This window comes from Ambystoma mexicanum, chromosome 12, assembly GCF_040938575.1.
Source record: "Ambystoma mexicanum isolate Mex_15411 chromosome 12, UKY_AmexF1_1, whole genome shotgun sequence".
NCBI classification, from domain to species: domain Eukaryota; kingdom Metazoa; phylum Chordata; class Amphibia; order Caudata; family Ambystomatidae; genus Ambystoma; species Ambystoma mexicanum.
Window position 1 is genome coordinate 3,231,497 of NC_090936.1, and position 17,269 is coordinate 3,248,765.

The window sequence follows — 17,269 nt, forward strand, 5'->3', positions numbered from 1 at the left end:
ACCTCTCACCTTCGGTCCAAACGGCACCAAAGGATAGAAAAATGTAGGGAATGAAATACAGGGACATGTAAATGGCTAGAATGAGCAGTAAGTCTAGGGTGACTGTGTGAGGGGAGGCTGAAAGGAAGGAAAGATTTGCCTTCTCATAGTCCAGAGGGTCTATAGTCTAGAAAATGTACTTCAGGGAACGGCCAGTGGTAGAAATGGAAAGAAATTGGTGGGGGATCCCACAAGGGCTGGGGTGGGGGCGGAGTTTGGGGGGGCGGTGCCCGTGGAGGCAAGGTTGAGGGGGGCGTAGCTCGCAGTTGACCTCCCATCAAAGGACATGTCCAAAATAATAGTTGAAACAGCGCTATTTCTTTCATGCTGCTTCTTTTCCAAACTATACATCAATTCCACTTTAAACCACTTCCAAGGTACTGGTGATGAGTTACTTCTCTATGCGGAAAATAGTTTTCACCAGTGTTGCTGAGTAAATATTCATTAAAATGCACAATTCGCATCCCATTTTAGAAAAAAAAAAAACTCCCCTTTAGGTACTATTCAAACACAGTGATTTCTGTTCGACATAAGCAACGTTTTCCTTTACTTGAACCAGACCCAGCACAGCTCCTGCAGCTCCCCTCTGAAAGCAGTAGGGTGGCTGCATCATGTGTGATGTTAATAGGGTTATTTATTTATGCAATGTTTGTCGGATACCTGTAGATTTTATTTATGCAATGTTTGTCAGATATAAGTATACGACAAACATTGCATAAATAAATAAACCAGGTCGTGGCTCAGGACTGTAACTTCCTCTTGTGACCTCTTGCATGGGGTCACCAGAGGAAGATAGAGTTTGCTCGTGTGCGCCTTTTTTTTTTTTTCTTCTTTCCAGCGCAGAGCTGGGGTTTGGGGCGGCTGACTCTGGCTGGATCCCGAGATCCGGCTACACATCTGGTGCCAGATCTCTGATGCGGCGAGAGCCGGCCCAATGACCAGCCGTGGGAACAGCAGCTGATTCAAAATCACTATGGGTATAAACAGCAGAGTGTGCTATTTCTACTAGATGAGTCAACGTGATATACAAACAAAGTGATTTATAGATGGAAAGAGGACTCCCCTAAAAGTAGGTGTCCTTGGGAATATACATAGGTAAAGGGATCAATAGTCTTGCCACTGTAGTACTGGGCAGATGAATGCTGTACTAGCCTCTATAAACAAACATCATGGCACTTTCTAGCCAGTGGCATCTACTCCTCTTGTCATGAATAAGGATATGCCTCTGCATAGGGTTCCAAAGGATACTCACAGTAACTGAATAATGTGAGATCAAGAAGATTCTGAGATGCAATTAGCCGAGCCTCTCCGGCCGAAATGTAACCACATTCAAAATGGCAGCGATGTGTTCTCGCGTGCCTACGTGCGTGATGACGTCACCGCGCAACGTGGTGCTAACGTCAAAATGTAAATATCATTTGTGCGGTAGAGTGTGGCTCTTGGACACTGTTTTGTGCACTAGTGCACCTGAGTTATATAAAGAATCATGCCACGTGAGTACTGAGACATAAATAAAGTCAAAGTATCGGCAGCCACATAATGAAGAAGTAAATGCATCAAGTATACAGGTACAAGCCAAAGCAGACTATGTGATAGTGGGAGGCACTGTCGGCCTATTGCATCTTGCCGTTATGACGTATCCAATTATGTAGTCAAGATTGGCTATGTGACAGTGGGAGGTACATTGTACCGCATGAATCTAGCAGATACGCATACAAATGTTGTCGCATCAAATGTAGGGGTATATTGTAAAAACCGAATGGATGTTTGTGATGTTACCTATGGAGATCATGTGATGAATCGGCTTCCAGGGCACCAGTGGCCCAAGGATGAAAATCTGTTTCTAAACCATGAATCAGCACCACACCTCTAGTACACCAGAAGAGATACGAACATATTGTAACACAAATCAATTATAAGCCTACTTGTCCAATTTTGGTAATGCGGACTGAACGGCAGGCTTATTTCTGCAAGGTTGTGGATTGTGGGTTAGTTGCAACACAGCAAAAATACAATTATTACCCAATGATAAAAGGGAATGTCCAGTCAAGGTTGTATACCAATATCTACTTTATTATCAGAAGAGACAGTTCTAACGCTCTCTACAAAATACAACCCACCCTGTAAAGGAGTGCAGAGTACAGACAGTTTCAAAGAAGGAAAAGGGATGGACTCTGGATACTGACAGGAGGGTAGTCGGTAAAGTAATTAATCACAATAGTTCAAGGATACTTGGTTTCAACACAAAGCGAGCAATGGGTCGTAAAATGTCACTAGGGGACTTCAGGGAAGGACCAGGGGGACAGAAGCACAATGTACCTTGTGCTGTAGATGTTCTTGGTGCTCGACAGGGTCGAGTCAGTTCCAGGACGCCTTGCAGCTTCTGCGACAGAGTTCAAGACGGGAGACAGCTGTGGCTATCAGACGGCAGGCAGTTTGGCGAGCAAGGCTGGATGGACGGTTGCAGGCTGGCCTACACGGCATCTCAGGGCCAGGAATAGTTATATTAGTGCTGGTCGGTGATTCTGAAGCACTGGTTGCGTCGTCTCGGATGGCTTTATCGACTGCCACGTAACAACAGTCAGCGGTGCAGTTGGTAGCAGGACTGGCATAAAATGACATTGAAGCTTTAAGGAGGACATCGGAAGATGCTTATTGATGCACTCCTCTTAGCTTCTTCACTGGGCTTGCGTCATCCTTTAAGGTGGACGGCCCAAAGCTGAGGAGAGTGTTGCAGGCGTTGGCCTAGTCCTTGGTTTGGTTCAGAGACTCTCTGGCCCTTCCCACCTAGGGAGCTTGCTGCAGAGCCAAGCAGGGCACGCTGTGCGCTGGCTGCGTATCGGTTCTAGAGCTGCTAGAGGGTCCTCTGGAGTCTGTATCTCCCTCTGTTCCCAGGGAGATGTTTAGGGGAGGGCTCTTGCTTCGCTCTTGGAAATCCTGGCCTTCCTTCACTGGCGGAAGCTGTAAGGCAGATTGTACCTTCAGCCAGGGTCCAAATGAGTTCTTCTTGGTACTCTTTGCGAAGTCTTTAGATGACCTGCCCAAAAGAGGGGCTCAGCCCTCTTTTAAAGCCAAATGGGCCTCTGTGGTTAGTGTAGGCTAAGCCTACCTTAATTAACCAACCCTGGATCCCCACCAACAATCTCCTGTATGCATGAGGTCATAACCAGAGTGCTTTGCAACAGAAAAGGTAAAGGGGTGAAAACATGTAACGCTAAGTCCCACCCATCTTCCTGTCTGTTGTAGATCAACAGGTCTCTCTAGTTAATGGAGCTCTCTGTGGTTCCTGATTAAAGCGGCATGTCTCCATTGAAGCTGCGGAGGTACCAGACCATCGGACTCTGTCAAATCACATACTCTTGCCTTCTGAATGGGGTCCCTCCACGGGGATGACTACTGCTACATGCAGTCTCAGACATGATATTTCAATGTCCATTGATATTGAGGGCGGGGGCTGGCTTCAGGTTGACACAGTGCATATCGAAGGTTGTTGGGGTTTCCTGTCTCCTTTGTTAGCCTCTGCAGCCAGGTCCCATGTGGGCCAGTTTGGATTACACTCTGATTAGTATGCAAAGTTGCTACCAGCAGCATAGCTAACAAAAGGACCAGGTGTATCCATAGAGCCCTTGTCAGTTAATTAGGCTGGCCATGGCAGGAGGAATGGTTTGCTCTCCCTCTTCTGAGAGGACATGGTGTAATCCTGGCTGTCATATCCCAACTAAATATGACAGGGGGAATGGAGCCTGTAGGCTCTGTCCACCCAGAATACGCAGGTCTATGTGTATGTCATGCAGTGAGCATAGGACAATGTGTGCGGATTAGCCCCACACATTTTCTGAGGTTCATCTACCATCATTCAGTTTCTTTTTAAATTTAAAAAAACCCAGGCATGCGCGTATCACACCATGGGATGGTCGAATTCCTCACAGATAGTAAGGCTGAAAAATATCAAGATAAAAGAAAAACTGCCCATCAAACGTGGCATAGGGTGTATGTATGTGATGACTAGGCTGGGTAAATGATCAAGCTCATGGTAGCTAGAAGTAACCAAGATCAAACACACGGGGGTGATGTGACACTTGCATTAGGAGCTTGCCGAGTGTATAACAAAGCAGCAGGTACACATGACAACACTGGTGTGCAAGTTTATTGTGTGTAAATGCCCCAATCAAGACGCTCGTTAGGGAATAATGCGATGCCTATTTATAGGGCGCGCACACTCGTAAAAGGAGAGATTTAGGTATATGGCAGATTAGAGAAGGAGTTTGTTGTTTCAGATTAGGGGATACCAGCTCATAGAGCGCACTATCTATTGCACAATCTATTGTGGTACCATGATATGTGACGCAATGACCTAGTGTGCACAACTAGTTAGTATCTGTGAGCTGACTGTATGTAGGTAGGGTAAGTTGTGCTGATATACGCTGTTATCAAGTGTACACACCTGTGAGGTAGACATTTGTTGGCATGGAAACTAGTACTAATGTCTGCTGTTCTTAACACGTGTAGACACCGCTGGTGACCAAAGTCAGAGAGAAAAGGGACATCCAAATATCTGGTATGAACCAATGTGAGCAAAATATGTGTCATGAGAGCTTCGAGTGTGTTAAAAGAGCTCACACTTATACAAAATGACCCACATAGAATTCCTTGTCCCACCCTCGCATCTTCAGTAATGACAGTTCCCTGCTTCACAGGGCTCTGGTATTTACCCGTGTCAGAACCCATGTGTCTTGGTGAATGACTGCCTTTAGATTGTTTTCAGGGTTCCTCGCATTGTTTGCCTCGGTTCCGGGGGACTACTTCACCCCATAACATGTCTGCAGTTCTTTTAGCTAAGATAGGGTTTTTGCAGCTGCCTTTTCACACACGGAGGGTGCTAAACATGTTCGAATGGTCAGTGTCCTCTGCAGTGTGAGCAAAGGCCGGCAAAGCTCCGCTCTGACGATGCAGGCAGAGGTGACCCTGTACCTGCCTGGCCATGCGACTGCTGCAGGTGCAGCAGTCCCTCCGTGGGCCTCGCAAGAGCAACGCCCCAGCACTGCACACGAGCCTCTATCGCCATCGCCATGCTGCGCTCTTTCTGCCAGGACCAGATAAACTCGCCTCTGGTCCAAAGCAACGTCCTGTGGGAAGCACAGAGTGATAACAACACTGCCTTAATTCATGGCTCCGGGCGCACTGATGGCAAAGGGCGTCTCATTACTGAGTGGGGGTACGTAGGGAGGCTCGGTATTACTAGCAGTGGGGCAGCACCGCCGCTAAACCCGAGACCTACATCCATGCGATATTCTCATGCTATGAAACAACATTCACTTGAATAAAATGAATCTAAAAAGGAGTTATTGACAAAGAAGTTATCCTTAAAGCCATTGTGCAATGGTGCTTTTGATCTCTGTTCACGATCATAGGGCGCGATTAATGGAATTATTTGCGTGGGAAATGGGGGACTTGCGCGCAAATCTGTGTTAATCGATTCTTGGAACCGACTGCGCAGGACTTTTTTGTGACTTGCGTGGAGTTAGCGCAGGCCCGGAACATCTGTGCGAGCCATCGAGCGCCTTGCGCGAGAAACCACGCATAGTGCGGGCATGGCTTGCTCAGAGGGCTGCGAAAGGGGCGGAACACAGAAAATGGGGAAGAACGTGCGAAAAGGTGGGTGCTACACGCCATCCCTTGCATGCCCACATTTGCACCAAACAACATATATTCACGGAACCACCCGCGCAGCCTCTCGCCAGAGAAATGGCAATGCAAATCCCTCGATCGCCACCCGAAGGCAGGCGTAAGTACACATGCACATAGGATTCGCAGCACGGAGGCGGGTTTGCATGTCAGATTTTAGGGGTGCTTGTACGCAACTGGGGTTCCAATCTAACGAAGGGGTTCGCGTAAGAAGTGTAGTGGATTGTTGGAATGGTTTACAGGGGTTTGCATGCTGGTTTTCTGAGTTAAGACCGAGTTATGATTTTTCATACGCATGTTGTTGGGGTGCCAGCAACAGTTACGGGGACAATATGCTTGGTCCCGAGATGCAGGCTTGCTTGCGTGGGACCCCATGCACTGTTTGAAGTGTGTGTTTGTTTATTTGCGCCTGGGGGAGCGTGCAAAAGTAGCTGTGCTGGCTGTGTATGCTTTACATGTGGGCGTGTCGGGGGCATTCCGGTCACAACTTGCAATTACGGTTACTTTGCACAGTTAATTCCATGAATATGCGGGCACGCATTTTTTATTTTGTGCACAGGCTCGCGCAGTGTCCTTCTCGGCGCCCGTCCTTTGTGGGATTTCTGCGCACATTTCCATGAATCAGGCCCATAATGTTAACAAGCCTAGATGGAATGACCCAACAGGGGCCGATTCATGGAAAAGTGCCCATTTCTCCCGCAATTAGATTGCGACGAGAACAACAATCCATGAGCCTGCACGCAGAAGTAAAAATCTGCACCCTGCTTATTCACGGAATTGTCTGCGCAAAGTGACCATATACGCATTTCACACCCAGAACGTCCCCACGCAAAGCAAAAAAAGCCAGAACAGCTACCTTTGTGTGCATCCCCCGGGTGCCAATAAACGCACCCTTCAAACAATGCATGGGGTCCCCCGCAAGTGAGTCTGCCTCTCTGGTTCCCGGCCCGGGGTCCCCCGTAACTGTAACTGACACCCTGAGGACATGCGTACAGTTTCAGTGAAAGCATGTATATACCCAGGCAAACTGTGTGCGAAGCCCTGAAAAAAAATCCCTGCACCCTGCAATGCTGCGTACGCGCACCCCTAAGTATTATCGGAACTCTGTGTGCATGCACCCCTCAATCTGACATGCAAACTCACCTCCAGACTTGCGATTACTTCGCACAAGTCCATACGTCTGCTTCCGTGTGGCAGATACTTCGACGGCGCTGCACAGGCATTTCGCAGGCGAGAGGTTGTGTGGTCAAATCCATGAATATGCTTTGTCGTGTGCATTTTTGGGCATGCTATGGACTGCCTGCGGTCTGTCCCTCGTAACGGCCACTTTCTGGCTTGTTCTTCCCTATTTTGCATGTTCCGTACCTTATTCCTCCCACTAAGCAGGCCACGCCCACCCTCTGCGTGGAGTCTCACGCAAGGCCCTCAGCTGCTCGCAGAGCTGTTCCGAGCCTGCGCGAACACCACGCAAGTCCCGGAGAAGTCCTGCGCAGTCGGTTCCATGAATCGGCAAACTATGTTTCGCACACAGTTTTACACGCAAGTTCCTGATTTTACACGCACATATTTGCATGAATCAGATCCATAGGTGTGAAATGTGACTTATATGACTATGCTTTCAACTGTTGGATTCAGGCCATCACCAGCAACTGTCAGAGGCGGCGGCTGTACACCAGCGCCCGGTTTTGCAGGCTGCCTCCTCTGGGAGAAGAAGTTGCTTAACTTTTGTTACTCCCCGGCCCTCCCTTCTTCCTTACAGTGCACAATGGGCTACATGGGACGGTAAACAGCATGACTCTCGCTGACACAGCTGTCAAGTGAAAACCCATTGTATGAGAAGTACTTTAGACAGGTTGAATCAGGTAATACAGGAAAGGTGTTAGGTTCGGATGTTGCTCTTTTCCTGAAGCGATATAGGCTGACTGACCTCATCCTTGGAAAGGGACAAACCTAGAATCCTTTCACTTGTTTCTGGAAAATTTGATGAGCAGTGCCAGAAAGTCTTCTTTAAGTGACCAACAACATCCACAACATGAGAATTAAAAGCTCTACAAAAGATCTTCAGTGGACAGCCCCTGATGAATGTCCAACCAAATTGGTGTTAGGGACAGAAACATGTTGGGCCGATGATTGTTGAGACACACTCTGGATCATTTAACATTCATTTTTTGTCCTGTTGTGGTTGATATAATATTTTTAGGACATGTGGTGTATGTTTTGTGATTGTTGTATTGCATTTAAATGTCTGTGTGAGTGTTCCTAGAAGACTATATATGTTTTACTGAATGCTTTTAGATAAATATGGAATTGAAATATGAATTGTAATAAAATTGGTATTGTAATTTTATGTCCATGCGACTGGGTCCATTTTTTCAGGACTAAGCATTGGGATAGTCACCTGGATATTATGTTTTGAATGTTGCAATCCCTTTTTCTTCTTCGTACATAAGCTGCACAATCATGCAATGAATAGGAATTGTTACATTTTTTGTTGTGCTGGGAAAAAAGCTCAGTGCAAACAGACTTGAATAAATCGTGTGTAGGAAAGTACTAATTTCTATATGCAAAGCAACTTTATGGAGCACCCGTTTCGCCCTCTATATTCTCCCCAGTAGAGGCATGGCGGAAACGCCCACAGGGCTTGACCCATCCACCGTTCCCTGCTTTCCTCAATGTATCTCTGTTGCTTTAAAAAAGCCTTCAGCACCTTGTGTAACCTCCTTGCGAGCAGACCTTCCACACTTTCATTATCATTTGGCCTTGGAAGTCGCTTGCACTCACATAATTTGGTAATATGGGCCTATACGCACTGACATTAACGATACATATGGTGATCCATTCTTGTATGAAATGTAGATCATTCTCATTTATAAGTTTATTCAGGAACAGATTATCCGTAAACCATAGACTGCGTAAGAATAGCAATACAAAATTAATTTCCACAATTTCTTTGAAAAAAACATCCGTAATATAAAATTACAAACATTACATAAGAAAGAAGTGTGTGAATCAAAATAAAATCCCAGAGGACATCCAAACAGTTCGATGGAATTTCAGAGATTGATAACATTTCAGAGTTCGATCATGTTTTGGGCAGTGAATTTAGTTCTCCGATACCAGGACCTTCTCAAGTAGTCCACCGTACCCCAGGCCACTGGCATCGCAGCGGCTGAAAGGACAAAACATAAAGCAGGCCTAGCCTGAGACAAGCCAGCGGACCTAAGTAGTGGCAGAAGTGTTTTTTGTCTTAAGTCTGTGTAGTGTGGGTAGAAGGACCTCCACCGGCCCCTGACAGCAGGTGCAAGCTGTAGGTTGCACATTATGAGTCCAGCTTTTTGTTCGTGCCCCTAGACAGCAGGGGCAAGCTGTAGGTTGCACATTAGGAGTCCAGCTTTCTGTTCGTGCCCCTAAACAGCAGGGGGAAGCTGTAGGTTGCACATTAGGAGTCCAGCTTTCTATTCGTGCCCCTAGACAGCAGGGGGAAGCGTAGGTTGCACATTATGAGTCCAGCTTTTTGTTCGTGCCCCTAGACAGCAGGGGCAAGCTGTAGGTTGCACATTATGAGTCCAGCTTTCTGTTCGTGACCCTAGACAGCAGGGGCAAGCTGTAGGTTGCACATTATGAGTCCAGCTTTTTGTTCGTGCCCCTAGACAGCAGGGGGAAGCTGTAGGTTGCACATTGAGTCCAGCTTTTTGTTTGTGCCCCTAGACAGCAGGGGCAAGCTGTAGGTTGCACATTAGGAGTCCAGCTTTCTGTTTGTGCCCCTAGACAGCAGGGGGAAGCTGTAGGTTGCACATTGAGTCCAGCTTTTTGTTCGTGCCCCTAGACAGCAGGGGCAAGCTGTAGGTTGCACATTAGGAGTCCAGCTTTTTGTTCGTGCCCCTAGACAGCAGGGGCAAGCTGTAGGTTGCACATTAGGAGTCCAGCTTTCTGTTCGTGCCCCTAGACAGCAGGGGGAAGCTGTAGGTTGCCCATTAGGAGTCCAGCTTTTTGTTCGTGCCCCTAGACAGCAGGTGCAAGCTGTAGGTTGCACACTATGAGTCCAGCTTTCTGTTCGTGCCCCTAGACAGCAGGGGGAAGCTGTAGGTTGCACATTAGGAGTCCAGCTTTTTGTTCGTGCCCCTAGACAGCAGGGGCAAGCTGTAGGTTGCACATTAGGAGTCCAGCTTTTAGTTCGTGCCCCTAGACAGCAGGGGGAAGCTGTAGGTTGCACATTAGGAGTCCAGCTTTTTGTTCGCGCCCCTAGACAGCAGGTGCAAGCTGTAGGTTGCACATTAGGAGTCCAGCTTTTAGTTTGCGCCCCTACACAGCAGGGGGAAGCTGTAGGTTGCACATTAGGAGTCCAGCTTTTTGTTCGCGCCCCTAGACAGCAGGGGGAAGCTGTAGGTTGCACATTAGGAGTCCAGCTTTCTGTTCGTGCCCCTAGACAGCAGGGGGAAGCTGTAGGTTCCACATTGAGTCCAGCTTTTTGTTCGTGCCCCTAGACAGCAGGGGGAAGCTGTAGGTTGCACATTAGGAGTCCAGCTTTTTTCTTTTCGTGCCCCTAGACAGCAGGGGCAAGCTGTAGGTTGCACATTATGAGTCCAGCTTTCTGTTCGTGCCCCTAGACAGCAGGGGCAAGCTGTAGCTTGCACATTATGAGTCCAGCTTTCTGTTTGTGCCCCTAGACAGCAGGGGCAAGCTGTAGGTTGCACATTATGAGTCCAGCTTTCTGTTCCTGCCCCTAGACAGCAGGGGCAAGCTGTAGCTTGCACATTATGAGTCCAGCTTTCTGTTTGTGCCCCTAGACAGCAGGGGCAAGCTGTAGCTTGCACATTATGAGTCCAGCTTTCTGTTCGTGCCCCTAGACAGCAGGGGGAAGCTGTAGGTTGCACATTAGGAGTCCAGCTTTCTGTTCGTGCCCCTAGACAGCAGGGGGAAGCTGTAGGTTCCACATTGAGTCCAGCTTTTTGTTCGTGCCCCTAGACAGCAGGGGGAAGCTGTAGGTTGCACATTAGGAGTCCAGCTTTCTGTTCGTGCCCCTAGACAGGGGCAAGCTGTAGGTTGCACATTATGAGTCCAGCTTTCTGTTCCTGCCCCTAGACAGCAGGGGCAAGCTGTAGCTTGCACATTATGAGTCCAGCTTTCTGTTTGTGCCCCTAGACAGCAGGGGCAAGCTGTAGGTTGCACATTATGAGTCCAGCTTTCTGTTTGTGCCCCTAGACAGCAGGGGCAAGCTGTAGGTTGCACATTATGAGTCCAGCTTTCTGTTCCTGCCCCTAGACAGCAGGGGCAAGCTGTAGCTTGCACATTATGAGTCCAGCTTTCTGTTTGTGCCCCTAGACAGCAGGGGCAAGCTGTAGGTTGCACACTATGAGTCCAGCTTTCTGTTCGTGCCCCTAGACAGCAGGGGCAAGCTGTAGGTTGCACACTATGAGTCCAGCTTTCTGTTCGTGCCCCTAGACAGCAGGGGCAAGCTGTAGGTTGCACATTAGGAGTCCAGCTTTCTGTTTGTGCCCCTAGACAGCAGGGGGAAGCTGTAGGTTGCACATTGAGTCCAGCTTTTTGTTCGTGCCCCTAGACAGCAGGGGCAAGCTGTAGGTTGCACATTAGGAGTCCAGCTTTTTGTTCGTGCCCCTAGACAGCAGGGGCAAGCTGTAGGTTGCACACTATGAGTCCAGCTTTCTGTTCGTGCCCCTAGACAGCAGGGGGAAGCTGTAGGTTGCACATTAGGAGTCCAGCTTTTTGTTCGTGCCCCTAGACAGCAGGGGCAAGCTGTAGGTTGCACACTATGAGTCCAGCTTTCTGTTCGTGCCCCTAGACAGCAGGGGCAAGCTGTAGGTTGCACATTATGAGTCCAGCTTTCTGTTCGTGCCCCTAGACAGCAGGGGCAAGCTGTAGCTTGCACATTATGAGTCCAGCTTTCTGTTCGTGCCCCTAGACAGCAGGGGCAAGCTGTAGCTTGCACATTATGAGTCCAGCTTTCTGTTCGTGCCCATAGACAGCAGGGGCAAGCTGTAGGTTGCACACTATGAGTCCAGCTTTCTGTTCGTGCCCCTAGACAGCAGGGGCAAGCTGTAGGTTGCACATTAGGAGTCCAGCTTTCTGTTCGTGCCCCTAGACAGCAGGGGGAAGCTGTAGGTTGCACATTGAGTCCAGCTTTTTGTTCGTGCCCCTAGACAGCAGGGGCAAGCTGTAGGTTGCACATTAGGAGTCCAGCTTTTTGTTCGTGCCCCTAGACAGCAGGGGCAAGCTGTAGGTTGCACACTATGAGTCCAGCTTTCTGTTCGTGCCCCTAGACAGCAGGGGGAAGCTGTAGGTTGCACATTAGGAGTCCAGCTTTCTGTTCGTGCCCCTAGACAGCAGGGGGAAGCTGTAGGTTGCACATTATGAGTCCAGCTTTTTGTTCGTGCCCCTAGACAGCAGGGGCAAGCTGTAGGTTGCACATTAGGAGTCCAGCTTTTTGTTGGGAAGCTGTAGGTTGCACATTAGGAGTCCAGCTTTCTGTTCCTGCCCCTAGACAGCAGGGGCAAGCTGTAGCTTGCACATTAGGAGTCCAGCTTTCTGTTCGTGCCCCTAGACAGCAGGGGCAAGCTGTAGGTTGCACATTAGGAGTCCAGCTTTCTGTTTGTGCCCCTAGACAGCAGGGGCAAGCTGTAGCTTGCACATTATGAGTCCAGCTTTCTGTTCGTGCCCCTAGACAGCAGGGGCAAGCTGTAGGTTGCACATTATGAGTCCAGCTTTCTGTTCGTGCCCCTAGACAGCAGGGGCAAGCTGTAGCTTACACATTATGAGTCCAGCTTTCTGTTCGTGCCCCTAGACAGCAGGTGCAAGCTGTAGGTTGCACATTATGAGTCCAGCTTTCTGTTTGTGCCCCTAGACAGCAGGGGCAAGCTGTAGCTTGCACATTATGAGTCCAGCTTTCTGTTCGTGCCCCTAGACAGCAGGTGCAAGCTGTAGGTTGCACATTATGAGTCCAGCTTTCTGTTCGTGCCCCTAGCCATAAGCAATCAAACCGGGCTCGAGTCAAGGCCCAGCGATCTGCAGGGTTATCACTGTGGAGCAAGTACAGCTGGATAGTGTCTGCAGATGTTAACACAATGTGCCTTCTATTTACAAGGATGCCCAGGGCAGCAAACTCCCTATTTGCCACCAAGATGGATTAAACATTTGCTTGTATGCCCCGACTCCACACGGGGTCAAGAAGATTGAGGGACAAACAAGATTATGACAATTTGACTGTCTAATGCATTTCTGGATGTACATAAGCCAGGGGATTTTCTTTACGGCTGAGCTATTCACCAGGGATTTTATGATCTTATGTGAGAGGATGGCTTTCTGGTTGGCCCATATTGCCAGCCAGTGCGAAACTGGGGCCAGTAACCACTCATCAGCAATATGGTGACATCCCAATTCCAAATGTATCCCATAGTTTTGGAGCAGACTGGGGAAGCCCAAGCAGTTTTTTAAGAAAGGAATTCTCCACATTTTCAATTTTAGGGATCCTTTCCATACCCCACAGTGCTGCCCCATAATTAGGCAGTCTTTGTTTGGACCCTGTATACTTCCAAGATTAATTTAATTGGGCGCCCCACGCAATTATGTTGAAAGCGGGACAGACCCCCAAGCGCCTGTCTCATCCTCATACATTGCCTATCGGCATGGCCAAACCCTTGCCAGTTCTCCGTAAAGCAAATTCTCAGGTAATCAAAACTGGTAACCCTCGGGATAGGTTTCCCTCCACTCACGATCGTGCGCATCTTGAGGTGTCTAACACCCGAGCTCCTACATGCCATGACTGCTGACTTTTTTTGAGTTCATGGTCAGTTTATGGGAAGCCATAAATTGAGTGTAAACATCCACCAGGCATTGTAAGGCTCTGGGGGTACGAGCGATTAATACCATATCATCGGAATAGCCCAGGACTGGGAGAGGGACGCCACCCACTGTAATATAATCGGTGTGGAAGTTAACCAATGCCAGATGGACACCATTTATATAAAGGGCAAACAAAACCGGGGCCACAACACAGCCCTGGCGGACACCCAAAAAGGTCTCAAAGAAAGCCGTACACTGTCCCTGTTCGCCAAATCTAACACATGCTGTTGTGTGTTCATGAATTATCTGGAGGACCTTGTCCAGATCCTCTGGGCAACCCATGGACCTGAGCACCGCCCACAGCATAGCCCTGTCTACTTTGTCGAACGCAGTGCTCAGGTTAATGAATGCTAGGTACAAAGGCTCAACCCTCACATGTATGGACGTAGCTCCCACTAAATACAGGTTCAAAGCCTGGTCTCTAGTTCCTAAGCCCGGGCAAATGCCATCTTGGGTCTCTGTGAGAATCTGTCGAGACTTGATTGTCGTGGAGATTAGAGAGGCCTCCGTCCCCAAGTACCACACAGGGAGAGATAAAATGACTCTCTATGCGATCCTTGAGGCCACAGGTGGGAGATGCAGGAACGCCGAAACCACGTAGCCCTGGAAACCCCAAGGCCGCTGTAAGGCAAACAATTATTAGCACAAACAATCACAGTGACAGTATGCAAAATGGACTAGTAACGTCCGGGAAGAAGCTTACCGAAGTGTTGTAGTAAGGTCTCTGCTAACCACACAGGGGCCTGAGATCTAGCTATGTGGGGGTGCGTGAGCAGCACCTTTAGATGATGGTAATGGTGACTTGAGATGGTGAGCGGAGTTCCACCAGTTGCTGAGCCCACCTGCAGTTGTTGACGTGGAAGACGTGGATGGTCGTAAGTTCGTGATTGATGAAGCAATCCAGGGAAGAACCAAAAGAAGTCCGGTATGAAAGTCCTGAGGTCAAAAACAGCCAGTAATCCACAAAAGAAAAACGCTGACTCTAAAGGGTAAGCCAAAAGAAGTCCGTAGTTCGTGTAATCCAGAAATCAAGATTGTAGAGCCAAACGCCAAACAGAGTCGCAAAGAACAGCTGTGAAGCGATGTGTGTTCGCGGGAACTCTGCTTTTATACTTTTTGTATCGCAGTCATGTGACCCAAAGCAGAAGCCGTTATCGGGAACTCCTTGTCACGTGATCCGGAAGCAAACTTGAACACCTGACTCTGCCTGACCCAATGCGCCACGGCAGTTGCCAATGCAGAAATGGATACAACCGGGACCGAATGCGACTTCTACTGTGATGTAAGGTATGGACCCCAGGCTGCTCACGCGGCCCCCGTCCTACATGTAATGTTGGGATTGGACGGGTTGCAGGACGTTCTGTGGAGAATTTATCGGGTGTGTGGACATGATGCTTGATAGAACCCCAGAGTCGGAGATCCATTGTTCTAACTGTGCCAAAACCGCGCGGCCAAAGATTTTAAAGGAGGTATCAAGCAAAGAGATGGGTCTATAGGAGAGACGAGGCTACTAGGGTCACCCTTCTTAAAAATAGGAACAATTATTGCCTGCCTGAATGTTGCCGTGCAAGTACCAAGCTCCAAAGATGCATGCAATGTATATCACATTATATTGATATCGTAACCATATTTTTCATAGTATAATTAAAAACAATGCTATGCGATGCTACTTCCTGTTTTGTCAAGGGGTGAAAGGCCATATTCATTTACTTCCTGTGATGTCATTAGAGGTCAAAGGTCATGTGATGTCACTTCCGCTACCCGTGACATTTCGAAGAAATGATGTCTCTGAGGCTTTATCTTGGAGCACTCAAACAGGTGCAGGGGCCGCGCACAGTGGTTGTCAGCCATTGCTCACTGCAATACACTTACCAGAGCCATTCAGCACTCTCCAGTCCACTGGCTATGGGCAGTCTCTAGAAAGAAATGCCAACAGGCACTTCCGTGCCTCTCTACCCCTGTGACCACTCTCACTAGAGAGTACTCCCCTCTCTACCCCTGTGACCACTCTCACTAGAGAGTACTCCAACCCAAAGGCTCGCTTTGCAAACCTTTCCAACCAGAAGACAGACTTTGCAACATAGTCATCTGTTTCCAGGTTCACCCAACTTGCTCATCTTTTGCAATGTTATTGTTATACAGATGAATGTGCCCCATCAGGAGCATTATATGAATACTGCATTCAGAAGGAGAATACTGGCGCTTCACAGAGGGATGCAGGCGCTCTGTGGCAGTGAGAACCTGTATTTCTATCCTTCCACTTGAAGCACTGCCTGCCCTCGTCTGTATATCATGCTGCAAGTCACTGAAGCTCTCTGGAGAATACTGGCGCTTCACAGACGGATGCAGGCGCTCTGTGGCAGTGAGAACCTGTATTTCTATCCTTCCACTTGAAGCACTGCCTGCCCTCGTCTGTATATCATGCTGCAAGTCACTGAAGCTCTCTGGAATTCTGGCACTTCTCAGAGGGATGCAGGCGCTCTGTGGCAGTGAGAACCTGTATTTCTAACTTTCCTCTTGAAGCACTGCCTGTCCTCGTCTGTATATCAGAATGATGCTGCAAGTCACTGAAGCTCTCTGGAGAATACTGGCGCTTCTCAGAGGGGTGCAGGCGCTCTGTGGCAGTGAGAACCTGTATTTCTATCCTTCCGCTTGAAGCACTGCCTGTCCTCGTCTGTATATCATGCTGCAAGTCACTGTCCTCGTCTGTATATCAGAATGATGCTGCCAGTCACTGAAGCTCTCTGGAGAATACTGGCGCTTCTCAGAGGGATGCAGGCGCTCTGTGGCAGTGAGAACCTGTATTTCTATCCTTCCGCTTGAAGCACTGCCTGTCGTCGTCTGTATATCAGAATGATGCTGCCAGTCACTGAAGCTCTCTGGAGAATACTGGCGCTTCTCAGAGGGATGCAGGAGCTCTGTGGCAGTGAGAACCTGTATTTCTATCCTTCCGCTTGAAGCACTGCCTGTCCTCGTCTGTATATCAGAATGATGCTGCAAGTCACTGAAGCTCTCCGGAGAATACTGGCGCTTCACAGATGGATGCAGGCGCTCTGTGGCAGTGAGAACCTGTATTTCTATCCTTCCGCTTGAAGCACTGCCTGCCCTCGTCTGTATATCATGCTGCAAGTCACTGAAGCTCTCTGGAGAATACTGGCACTTCTCAGAGGGATGCAGGCGCTCTGTGGCAGTGAGAACCTGTATTTCTATCCTTCCGCTTGAAGCACTGCCTGTCGTCGTCTGTATATCAGAATGATGCTGCCAGTCACTGAAGCTCTCTGGAGAATACTGGCGCTTCTCAGAGGGATGCAGGAGCTCTGTGGCAGTGAGAACCTGTATTTCTATCCTTCCGCTTGAAGCACTGCCTGTCCTCGTCTGTATATCAGAATGATGCTGCAAGTCACTGAAGCTCTCCGGAGAATACTGGCGCTTCACAGATGGATGCAGGCGCTCTGTGGCAGTGAGAACCTGTATTTCTATCCTTCCGCTTGAAGCACTGCCTGCCCTCGTCTGTATATCAGAATGATGCTGCAAGTCACTGAAGCTCTCTGGAGAATACTGGCGCTTCTCAGAGGGATGCAGGTGCTCTGTGGCAGCGAGAACCTGCATTTCTATCTTTCCTCTTGAAGCACTGCCTGCCCTCGTCTGTATATCATGCTGCAAGTCACTGAAGCTCTCTGGAGAATAC

At 48.7% G+C, this 17,269-nt stretch overlaps 1 protein-coding gene across 1 annotated transcript in view; it reads left to right on the forward strand.

The window, feature by feature from the left end:
- The window catches only part of CAMK1D (calcium/calmodulin dependent protein kinase ID), a 1,232,225-nt gene that overhangs the window by 9,980 nt on the left and 1,204,976 nt on the right, over window positions 1-17,269 (forward strand). The gene's annotated exons all lie outside the window — the stretch shown is intronic.